The sequence below is a fragment of the Pongo abelii genome, chromosome 18 (assembly GCF_028885655.2).
Source record: "Pongo abelii isolate AG06213 chromosome 18, NHGRI_mPonAbe1-v2.0_pri, whole genome shotgun sequence".
In the NCBI taxonomy this organism is placed as follows: domain Eukaryota; kingdom Metazoa; phylum Chordata; class Mammalia; order Primates; family Hominidae; genus Pongo; species Pongo abelii.
In genome coordinates, this window is record NC_072003.2 from 77,301,526 (window position 1) to 77,314,450 (window position 12,925).

At 44.1% G+C, this 12,925-nt stretch overlaps 1 protein-coding gene and 1 pseudogene across 1 annotated transcript in view; both read left to right on the forward strand.

Annotated features, from left to right (window-relative positions):
• VAT1L (vesicle amine transport 1 like) overlaps positions 1-12,925 on the forward strand; it is a 198,673-nt gene that overhangs the window by 110,283 nt on the left and 75,465 nt on the right.
• On the forward strand, positions 287-9,016 carry LOC103892714 (peptidyl-prolyl cis-trans isomerase A-like; annotated as a pseudogene).

Genomic DNA, 12,925 nt, shown 5'->3' on the forward strand with positions numbered 1-12,925 from the left:
GCAGCGATGTGATTGTCAGTTCTGAAGAAACTTCAACTCCAGCACCAGACTGGGAAGGGGACAGAGAGGATAAATGAGGCCAAGCATCCAAAACAGATACCACACCCCAAACTAGGAGGCAAAGACTCAAGGAGAAATTGTGGAAAGTCCAACTTAACTATGGCAGATTTCAACTAGCTGGCATGGACCCTCTTTAAAGATTTAGGAGCTCCTTCTGAGGCACTGAGCACAGTGTGAGGCGAGGATTTAAAATATCTCCTGGCTTTGCAGACACTGCTGCTGCACCATGGTCAATCCCACTATGTTGGGGTTGACAGTGCGGTTGATGGTTGGCCCTTGGGCCGTGTCTCCTTTGAGCTGTTTGCAGACAAGTTTCCAAAGACAGCAGAAACATTTCGTGCTCTAAGCACTGGAGAGAAAGGATTTGGTTATAAGGGTTCATGCTTTCACAGAATTATTCCAGGGTTTATGTGTCAAGGTGGTGACTTCACACACCATAATGGCACTGGTGGCAACTCCATCTATGGAGAGAAATTAGATGATGAGAACTTCATCCTAAAGCACATAGGTCCTGGCATCTTTTCCATGGCAAATGCTGGACCCAACACAAATGGTTTCCAGTTTTTCATCTGCACTGCCGAGACTGAGTGGTTGGATGGCAAGCACGTGGTCTTTGACAAGGTGAAAGAAGGCATGAATATTCTGGAGGCCATGGAGTGCTTTGGGTCCAGGAATGGCAAGACCAGCAAGCAGGTCATCATTGCTGACTGCTGACAACTCTAATTAGTTTGACTTGTGTTTTATCTTAACCTCCAGACCATTCTATCTGTAGCTCAGGAGAGTACCCTCCATCCCATTTGCTCGCAGTATCCTATCATCTTTGTGCCCTCACTGCAGTTCCCTTTGGGTTCCATGTTTTCCTTGTTCCCTTCCATGCCTGGCTGGATTGCAGAGTGAAGTTTATGATTATGAAATAAAAACTAAATAACAACAACAACAAAAAGCCTCTCCCAAAAGCAGGCTGTGTGTGTTGTGTCAGGTACACAGTGGTTTGGAGGGTGAACTAGTGGCAGCTGGTCTGGCTGGGAGGCCATGGCAATTTTGGGGGCATGAATATACGTAAGCCACCAACCAAAGTGGAGGTGTGGGATGGGAGAGAATAAACCCATCTCAGCCATTGACAGAAAGGAAATCAGAAATAAAGGACAAAGAGGAAGCAAGAGTCAGAAATGACCAAGGGTCTTTTAAGCTGGGAGGTCAGGAACAGGGAAGCCAGCAATGGCATTTTAAAAGTTAGCAGGGATAGACACTGGTGTGAAAAAGTTGATGAGCTTAGATGTGAGTTTGGTTTAAAGTCATAGTAGGACATGAAGGTGGAGCTGTCCACAGACAAGTCAAATCCTCAACCACATTCAGGTGAGAGAAGACTGGATAATTACTACTACGACTGCTACTACTATTACTACTGCTGCTACTACAGTACAACATTTCTAGAGGATTCGCTAAGTACTAGGCATTGTTCTAAGTGCTTTATGTATTAACTGATCTAAACTTCCCAACATCACAATAGTATCCAGGTATTATTATCCCCATCTTACAGATCGCAAAAATGAGGCTCTAGAGAGATTATACTTACCCATAATCCGTGCTTACCATTGAATTTGATCGAAATTTGAACCCCAGGAAAGTCTGATGTATAGAAGTTTTTGGAAAGGGATAATGAATAAACTCATTGAACAAAAGAATGAGCAAAATAATTCTACTAGGAAATGCTTAGCATAGCACGTTTATATGTGCCAAGTACCTTGCATTTATTAACTCATTAAATCCTCATGATTACCCCCAGTGGTGATAATTGTTACTCGCATTATGATACAAATGAGGGAATGAAGGCATACAGAGAGGAATACGTTGCCCAAGGTCACACGGCCAATACATGGCAAAACCAGCTTTGAGACCTAGGCAGTTTGGCTCTCGAGTCCCTGCTACGGACATTAGCGTCTCCACTATGGTGGGAAAGACCAGAACCCTACCACCCCTGCTTTATTCCTGCGTGTCTGTGAATCCTTCATCCTTGGGCAGAGGATGAGGCATCCACAGAAAGGCAGCAGTAAAGGAACCACCACGGCCATCTGACAGGTCATTAGTGTCGGCTGCTGCTGACAAGCCAAGAAGTCCATAGAGAAACAGCCTTTGGGTTTGGCCCAGGCTCATTGTTGACCTTTCAGAAAGCAGTGTCAGTAGAAAGATGGGGGCAGATGTCTGAATGCAGAGGTTGTTGAAGGGAAGGTGCAGGGAGGACAGGCCAACAGCCGGCACAAGCCTCCCACCTGGCGCTGAACAGGACAAATGCCCGGAACCCAGCCAGGAGGAACAGAGGTCAGAGGAGGGCTATTTAGAAAGCCAACTTGTGGTTGCCTAGGTCTGGGGGACTTGGAGAGAATGGAGAGGAACTGCTGATGGGCATGGCATTTCTTTTTGGAGAGATAAAAATGTTCTAAAATTAATGATAGTGATAATTTCACAACTCTGAATATGCTAACAAAATGGAATCATATATTTTAAGTGGGTGAATTGTATGGCATATGAATTATATATAAAGCCAATATAGAGATATCATAGATATGCTAGTATACACGTATATTACACATGAGAGAGGGAGAGATTGAAGGGCTGTTTAATGCTGGGATCAGGGGAACTTGGGAGATGGGGAAGAGGCACAGCCTTAGAATCTCTGGATCCCTGGCCTCAATCCTTATTAATATCCTAGCTGTGTGGCCTCAGAAAACCATCCCACCTGGTCCATTCTCCCAGTTTTCAGATGAGCAAAATGGGGCTCCAGAAGCAATTGCTGTGTTTGCTGTAGGTCTCTACCCTTCATTTTTTCCTTCCTGAGTGACTTCTTTCCCTTAAGTGGAATTGTAAATTTTTCAGTTCAACATAATCACCCCAGCCACTTGCCCACACACACACACACACACACTTCCAATTTCCACGCACATTCTCCCAGCTGGCCTCATGTGTTTTCTGCAGCTCAAACTTACCAGCACTATCACGCCCCCAGGCCCTGCCATGCCCTTGCACCCAGCTCTGCTCTGAGCTGCCCAACAGACCAAAGAAATTAAGGCACAGCTCTGCCTCAGTGTATTCATCTGTGACAGGCTGAATAATGGCCCCCTAAAGATGTCCACATCCTAATCCCTAGAATATTTGAACATGTTACCTCATATGGCAAAAGGGACCGTGCAGGTGTGACTAAATGAAAGATTCTGAGACAAGGAGACTACCCTGGATCATGCAGATGGACCTAGTACAATCACAAGGGCCTATGTAAGAGAGAGGCAGGAGGGTTGGAGTCAGAGGAGCAGATTCAATGGCAGAAGCAGAGGAAGAAGGGTGATGTGATACTGCGAATGGGAAGAGCCTGTAGAAGCCAGAAAAGGCACAAAAATTAAGGAGCCAGCCCTGCTGACACATTGATGTTAGCCCTAAAGAAACAATTTCAGGCTTCTGATTTGCAGAACTGTAAGGGAATAAATTTTTGTAGTTTTACCTAAATTTGAGGTAATTTATTGTAGCAACAACTGGAAACTAATACATACCACTAATGCCACTCAACAAATGCTTACAGAGTGCCTGCCTGCTGCACGCCAAGCACCGGGCCGGGCTTTGCAAACACAGTTGCAAGTGAGGAAGCCTGGGCCTATGCTCAGGGGCAGCCAGGATGGTGAAAGTGGACAGACAATTATATAAGCAGGAAATGAAGCCTGGAGGAAGAGAGCTGGGCAGGGGTAAGACCCAGGCCTGTGCCACAGCCTGGGCAAAGGCCTGGAAGTTGGAGAGAGAGATGGAGGTTGGCACATTCAAGGACAGAAAAAAGGTTCATCAGGCTGAGCACAGAGTGATGGGGAGGCTGACCTTGAATGGAGGGGAGAGGAAACGGGATAGGAGGAACTCCCGCCAACTGCCAGAATATACCCATCACTCTGGCCTTACTGGACCACTGTGATTTTCAGAAACCTGAGTCTCTGGGCCTCCCTGCCTTTGTTCCAGTTGTTAACTTGACCTGCATGCCCTTCCCTCATCCTTATCCTCCTGCAAAATTCCTGGTCACCTTTTAAGACTCAGCCCTGGCGTTGACTCTTCCGCAAAACCATTCCTCCCTCTTGCCATTATCCCAACCCTGAGTTAGGAGGTACTGCTTTTAGATCCCATGGGCTTGCCTCCCTCATTGACATGTTCATGGGCAATTTCCTGTGAAAAATGGAGATAATAATGCTACCTTCCTTCGGTTTCTATTTAGAGGGATTAAATGACCTAATGTACAAAAGGTACTTAGCTTAATGACTGACAGAGAGTAAGTGCTCAACGTTAGCTGTCATTACAGGGCATTGCAAATGCATTTCCCCAAGAGAGTGGAGATATTTGAGGTCAGGGACTCTTTGGCAAGGTGCCAAGGGAGAAGAACACAGGATATGCCCTGCAAAAGATTTCTGGGGCCTCAGGGCATGCATTTTCATCAGCCTGGTGCAGCACCTCCCATCAAGGTTCTAAGCAGACAACTTCATCTATACCAGGAGACCAGCGTGTTGCAGAATTAGGCTTATTCACAGCTCAGCACTCCTTGTTAGGAGTCTGGGAGCTCAGCTCTGAATACATTCCTGTTACAAAGAAAAAGCTCGTCCTTGCCTTTACGCCTGTCATTCAGATGAAAATACTTCACAAAACTGGATTTCCTTGTGAGCCAGGGACAGAGTCAACTCACACTGCCCTTGGCTGTGTTTTAAAAGACACAGACCAGGATTCTGCTGTTTCCAAAGACTGGAAAGTTTCTATTTGCCTTTGAGGTTGATGGAGAAATTTCTTTATATATCTTATTTGCAGAAAGGCAACAGAGGACCAATTTCAGGATTTTTCCAAGATATCTGTACTGATATGTTAATCACAGATTCTTTATTTGCTAGACTAAATAGATAACTGTGCTGCAGACCAAGATTCATGAATCTTGGAACATACATTTAAATCAGATAATGCATGAGTAAAAGGTCACATCCTGGCAGATAAACATGCTGTGGATATTACCACTACTGCCACCTCTGGAATCCACACTCTGGTCTGAGCATCAGTTTCCTCCATTAGAAATGGGGATACTACCATGTTCCTTGTTACTGCATAGGATTTATGGTTATTGTGCAATCAGTTAAGTCCATATGTGGTGAACTCTTGTACACTGTAAACCACTCTGCTGACACAAGGCATATTATAATGTGCAGAAGCAGCTCTGATTGGATGGGGCAAATACTTGGTCCAAAAAACTGGTTTTGTTTTTTGTTTTGTTTTGTGTTTGAGACAGAGTTTCACTCTTGTCACTCAGGCTGGAGTGCAATGGTGTAATCTCAGCTCTCTGCAACCTCTGCCTCCCAGGTTCAAGCAATGATCCTGTCTCAGCCTCCCGAGTAGCTGGGGTTCAGGCGACGCCAGCCACCATGCCCAGCTAATTTTTGTATTTTTTAGCAGAGACGGGGTTTCGCCATGTTGGCCAGGCTGGTCTCGAACTCCTGAGCTCAGGTGATCCACCGGCCTCGGCCTCCCCAGGTGCTGGGATTCCAGGTGTGAGCCACTGCGCCCAGCCCAAACTGGGTTTCTTAACCCTTCCACTTCCTAGCAGTTTGTCCTGTAGCACTTCATTTTTCTCTTCCTCCTTTTCCTCCCCTATAAAATAGGAACAGCTGACTTTATTTCCCAAAACAGTTGTGTATGAGTTTGCTAGGGCTGTTGTAACAAAGTACCACAAGCCAAGGGGCTTACACAACAGAAGTGTGTTGTCTCACCGTTCTGGAGGCTGGAAGTGTAAAGATCAAAGTGTCTGCAGGGTCCGTGCCTTCTGAGGGTCACGAAGGAACCTGTTCCATGCATCTCTCTTAGGTCTGGCAATCTTTGGCGTTCTTTGGCTTATAGACACATCATCTCTATCTCTGCCTTCATCTTCACAAGGCATTCCCTCTGTGGGCATCTATCTCCAAAATTCCCCCACTTTACAAGAACACTAGTATTGGATTAGGGCCCATCCTACTTCAGTATAATCTCATCTTAACTAATTGCATCTCCAAAATCTCCATTTCTAAATAAGGTTACGGTGGAGTTGCTGGGAGTTAGGATTTCAACATATAAATATTTGGGAAAGAGGGGAGGGACACAGTTATATCCATAACAAATTGCGAGTCACATATGATCAAAAACGGGAGATGCCTTGCAAATTATAAAGGGCTAAAGAGATAAAATTTTGCATGAGGGTTAAAAGGGCAAACTCCAGATTAAGTTCAAGTCCCCCCTCCTCCAGTTATAGCTGTGATTTCTTGGGAGAGTAGCTTCACTTCTTTCCTAAGCCTTGCTTTTGCTATCTGTGAAATGAGGATGATAGCAGGGCCTCCTCTGTGGAGTTGCTGTGAAAGCATCATGAGGCTGTGCGTGCAGAGCTTAAGGCATGCCCTGGCACCCAGTACGAGCCAGCCTCTGTTACCAGATCAGAAGGGGTGGGTTGGTTGGGGCCCTGCCTTTCCATCGCCTTGCAGTCAAACCTCCCAGAGCTGGTTTCCTCCCTGATGTGTTACTGCTGTGGTGCAAACAGGCTTACCAGTGCCCTTTCCTCATGCTTGTACTCATTTCCAAAGAATACTGTGGGAGCTGCTTTATGGAACAGAAGCTCTGAACGGCACAAATGATAAATACATGCTGGTGTTTGCATTCCTCTTACCCTCCAACCATCTAGTCTCTGATTACTAAACTGTTAGCTTGTTTTGGGAGGTTCTGCCAGGAAAGTGCCACGCTCCAGTTAGTCATTTAATAAACTCTAAGTGAGCAGCTGCCTGCAGAGCCATGGACAAATGACAAAGTAGCAATCATGGCTAAAGTGTGATATCTGCCCAGAGCCAGGCACTGTGCTGAGCACTTTACATGCATTAGGTCATCTAGACTCATGGCAATCCTGTAGGGAAAGAACTATTATTGCCCCCATTTTACAGATGAGGGCACTGAGGCTTAGAGTATTAAGTGACCTGGTCAAGGTTACACAGACAAAAAGTGGTGGAGCCAAAACTCACCTCCCAGACTGGCTCTCTCCTGAAGCTGTGCTTGTCACCAAGGCCTCAACCCCCTCCAGGAGTGGGCAATGACTTTGTCCTGAGCTCTTCAACTTCGTTGCCCCGTCAGGCATCCTGATTTGCAGTGGAGAGATTGGCTTGAACACCCTAGTTCATCCGTTCCTACCTTCTGTGATTAGACAGGTGACACTGCATCTCAAACCTTTCTGCATCTGTAACCCTTGCTCTTCCTGCCTGTTTCGAAGTCTACTGCAAGCAGTGTGTAAGCTGTAAACTGCATGCTGTGTATGGAAATGCCACAGAGTGGGTGCTTGATACAACTTGAGCTTGTTTCTTCCTTTCCACTCCCCTTCCAAAATGTGTGTCATTTTCATAGCTTCCCTAGCACATTCACACGTGTTATCATTCAGTGAGTTTGCTCAACAGATGCCAACTGAGTGAGGATGGGGATGTGGTGATTGAGCTCTGTTCCCATGACCAGGAGCTGAAAACCACGTGATGCTCACCCAACCTTTCCAGGGTTGATAAGAAGACTGAGATGCAGAGAGCGGATGCGTTCTCCAAGACACACAACTCTACTAAATAGTAGCACAGATTCCCTTGACTTTAAGGCCAGTACTTGAGCCTCACCACCTCCCTTTCAGCCTCACCCAAATGGCTACAAATTACCAACTAGTTAGGCTCCAATTTCATTGCATTTTTATTGTTTGGCAGTTGGACATACTCCACATGAGCATGTTTACCTCCCAAGCTACACCATATGCAAGGCTGTGCTGGGAAGTGCAGAGGTGACAATTCAAAGAGGTTATACCTGACTCTACACCTTCTATTTGCACAGCATTTACTTGCCTTTGTGGGGATGAAGCCCCATAGTAAACCCACACAGACAGGCAGGACAGGTGTTATGTTCATTACACAGATATGTGTGTGTTATAAACATAGACTGAGTAAGGTAATTTGCACAAGGTAGTAGAGCTGGGAATCCAAGCCACATCCTTATTCCGGAGATCATATGAGTATTTGTGTGTTTGCATATATCTGTGTATTTGTGAGCTTTGCTTATGTGCTTATTCTGCCCTTTTCTCCCAGCATAATTTTTTCTTGCAATTAAAATAAGTTATATAAATATATAACTACAATATACAACATTTAGAAAATAGGAAGAAAGGGCTGGGCAAGTTGGCTCACGTCTATAATCCCAGCATTTTGGGAGGCCAAGGTGGGCGGATCAGTTTAGGTCAGCAGTTTGAGACCAGCCTGGGCAACATGGTGAAACCCCATTTCTACTAAAAATACAAAAATTAGCTGGGCGCGGTGGTAGGTGCCTGTAGTCCCAGCTACTTAGGAGGCTGAGGCACGAGAATCGCTTGAACCCGGGAGGCAGGGGTTGCAGTGAGCTGAAATCGTGCCACTGCACTCCAGCCTCAGCGGCAGAGTGAGACTCTGTCTCAAAAAAAAAAAAAAAAGAAAAAAGAAAGAAAATAGAAAAAAAAGCAAAAATATTGCCCATAATTGTGCCACCCTAAACAAAACCATTGTTATTGTCAGACTGTACCCCATTCCTGGCTTTACTCCCATACATCTTTTCCCTTTCTGACCCCCACTCCCCCTGCAACCAGTTGTCATTATAAACGGCCCAAGTCTGCTCATGAGCTTTTATGAGCAAATTAAGGGCATGTTATGATGCTTTTCTAAGCAGAGACACAGAGTCACAGCAAAATGCAAGAGGCATTTGCTTTGGGTCAGCATTGTTGACAGAGCAAGGGTGAGGAAGTTCATGCCTGGCAAGCATCAAGTTCAAAGGGTAAATGAGGACTGGAATGGGAGAAGACACGGCAAGTGATGGCCAGAGGGCCGAGAGGTGGGGCTGATGGTGAGATATACAAACAAGATGGTGGTAGGTGTGTGACCAGTAGTTTACCTTTTTTTTTTTTTTTTTTTCCTTTGAGACGGAGTCTTGCTCTGTCGCCCAGGCTGGAGTGCAGTGGCGCTATCTCAGCTCACTGCAAGCCCCGCCTCCTGGGTTCATGCCATTCTCCTGCCTCAGCCTCCTGACTAGCTGGGACTACAGGCGCCCGCCACCACGCCCAGCTAATTTTTTGTATTTTTTAGTAGAGATGGGGTTTCACCGTGTTAGCCAGGATGGTCTTGATCTCCTGACCTTGTGATCCGCCCGCCTCAGCCTCCCAAGCACCTCGAGGCCCAGAACCTCGGCTTCCCAAAGTGCTGGGATTACAGGCGTGAGCCACTGCGCCCGGCCCATAGTTTACCTTTTAGTTAGTATTTAATGCATTTTTTGCTGGTTTTCCTCCATAGTCACAGAATCATTCAAAAGAATCGTTACCTGGGTCCTATCAAGTGCCTCTTACTTATTCTCCTATCAGAGCAGGTGGAATACATTTCTCTTTAGACACAATGTGGTTCTAACTCCCAGGTTTGCAGGCCATCAGCACTTCCTTCTACACCCCATGGCAGACATCGCTAATCAATCCCACTTGGCATCAGATCTCGCTCAGCACAACATCCCATTCCCACTCAATCAGAGAAGTTACATTAAATGAACCACTGTGGGTCACCCTCACCCCCAACCTGAAATAACCTAAACAATGTCCAGCACAACCAAAGTGGGCAGAACAAGAAGAGATACCAATTTCAAGAAGAGCTGTCACTGGTGGTCTTGTTCTTGCTATTTCTCAGGATAATTTTCACCTCATTTATGGTTTGCCGAGGAAGTGGCTGTCTTAACAGGCATTTTAGAGAAGCTATCAGCCACAGTTTTTCAGCCCAAAGTCATTCACCATTTTCCTAACTCTGATTTGTTTGTGGCAGTGTTTTCACATAATATAAACACCAGTTATTTCAGGTCTTCCAATGTGCTGTATTTTAAAAATCTAAACTTTTTGGCTTTATGTATAATTTACTAAAATTCTATTAGAAAACAAAAAAGCATACACAGCCCTAGACATTACTGGTTGATGAGCTCATCTTATTCCTTTCTTTATCCTTGGTTCTAATCAGTCAAAAACGAGCAGAAGGCCATGGATGGAATAAGAAATGCATGGTAATATTCATTTCTGAGTAATTAACCTCACCTGTATATGTCAGGGGACAATAGTGAATGGGGTTTTTTATATAATTTATCACATTACCATAAAAACATTGAGTAGTTATCTTGGTAGATGCCAAGGCATTTGATGAAATTCAGCAGCTATTTTTTATTCAGTCACTAAGTTTTTTTCTTAACCCAATAAATGCTTTAAAATAGAATTAAAATCAAAACCAATTTAAATACTTTAAAAGGGAATTTAAGTGCCAAACAATATTATATTGGGTAAAACAATGTAAGACCCTCAGAAGCTGTACAAGACAAGGATGGCCCCTACCAGAAGAAGTGCTAAAAAGAAAATCGATCAATCAATCAGTCAATCAATGAAATAAAAAGGCCGAGCATGGTGGCTGATGCCTGTAATCCCAGCACTTTGGGAGGTCGATGGGGGGGCGGGGGGGTGGATCACCTGAGGTCAGGAGTTCGAGACTAGCCTGGCCAACGTGGTGAAACCCCATCTCTACTAAAAATACCACAAAAACCTAGCTGGGAACGGTTGTCCACTCCTGTAATCCCAGCTACTCGGGAGGCTGAGGCAGGAGAACCACTTGAACCCGGGAGGCTGAGATTTCAGTGAGTCAAGATGGAGCCACTGCACTCCAGCCTGGGCGACAGAGGGAGACTCTGTCTGAAAAAAAAAAAAAAAGAAAAAAGAAAAAAAGAAACAAAGGAATAAAAAGATTATACCTTATACTCTCATAGTAGATAATGCTTTTAATGTGCAGCATTCCCTTTCTTAAAAATTTCCTTGAGAATAGTCCATCTTTGTTTTTAATAGTCCATCTTTATTTTTAATAGACATCTCCTGGGTTTAGTCTCAGATCTCATTTAGTAAATGAGAATTCGCCAAGAAACTTACCCTCACTGAACTGGAGTTTTCTCACCTGTAAATTTGGGATGAATTACAATAGATACAGCATATGACAAGCACACAGAAAATATGATATTCCCCCCTGCTATGTAAGCTCTACCTCTGATTTGCTTTTGGTTGTTCTTTTTCATTTGGAGTCCAAGGCTTAAAAATGCATTTGCTTCTTGAAATAATTTTGGAAATAGACTTTGCAATAGGTAGTTAGTACATATAATACAGTCTTCCTGATCCTTAGTTTCTGAGGGTGAAAATTAATATACATAACACCTATAATAGATACTAAAAATAATAATACCACTACTAGTTACTGACGACTTATTCTAAGCCAAGCATTGGACTGGACCAGGGTATACAAAAATGGAAAAATCACAGGCCCAAATATCTTGCAGAGAAATTGGGTACAACCACCCTATCTAGACTTGGAAATTCTGATTTGGAGATCGCCTTGGGTGTTTTCTATTTTTAGAAATAATCATTCAATGCCACTTGATTTTAAAATTATTAGGTTGGTGCCAAAGTAATTGCGGTTTCTCTCATTACTTTTTTTTTTTTTTTTTTTTTGAGACAGAGTCTTATTCTGTCACCCAGGCTGGAGTGCAGTGGCGCCATCTCGGCTCACTGCAAGCTCCGCCTCCCAGGTTCATGCCATTCTCCGGCCTCAGCCTCCCGAGTAGCTGGGACTACAGGTGCCTGCCACCACGCCCAGCTAATTTTTTGTATTTTTAGTAAAGACAGGGTTTCACCATGTTAGCAAGGATGGTCTTGATCTCATGACCTTGTGATCCGCTCGCCTCGGCCACCCAAAGTTCTGGGATTACAGGCGTGAGCCACTGCGCCCAGCCCTCTGTCATTACTTTTAACGGCAAAAACTGCAATGACTTTGGCACCAGCCTAATAACCCAAAAGGAATAACCATATTCCCCCATTAAAAGAGAAACGCTTCTGTATTATTTTACACCACTCTATCTTATTCCTGGTGTTATTGATTTGCTTTTTTTTTCTTTTTTTTTTTTCCATTAAAGGCACCATTGGTGTATCCATGTGGTTTGTCTGTTCTGAGGTTTCATTTATATCCTGCTTTTTTTACAACGGCTTTTAATTTTAACAGGATTTTTTGTTTATTGCTTTATTTCCATCCTCTATTAGTCTTTCCAGGCTGCCATAACAAAATATCATAGACTGAGTGGCTTAAACAATAGAAATTTGCTTCTTAGTTTTGGAGACTGGGAATTTCAAGATCAAGGTGTCAGCTAATTTGGTTCCTGGTAAGGGCTGTCTCTGGCTTGTGGACAGCCACCGTCTCACTGTGTCCTCACATGGTCCCCACTCTGTGGGGTCTCTTCTTATAAGGGCACTAATCCTATCATGGGGGCTGGCCGTTATGACCTCATCTAATCCCTAAGTGCATCCCAAAGGCTCCATCTCCAAATACTCTAACCATTGCATTGGGGGTCAGGGCTTAAACATATGAAATTAGGGAGAACAATCGTTCAATCTATGACACTTCCTATATTCCCTAGGGAGAGATTTAGAGCATTCTTTCTTTTCTAACTAATATAAGAACTTTGGGCCAAGAAATATGCTTTAAATATTGTTTGGGCAGCATATGGATTCCTTCCTTGACCCGTATTTTTATGTAAGAAAAATTTTTTTTCAATTTACACATGTTTCACTTCATTGTTTTCATTCATTTGTATGCCTAATTGTCTTCATTGAACACCTACTACTTACCAAGCCTGGGACAAGGTCCTGAAGAGTTAGAAAATCAAAATACCTCAAGGAAAAAAACAACTGGTGGTAAAGGAGAAATGTAAACCAATGATTAAAATACAGTGTTCCAAGCTCAAC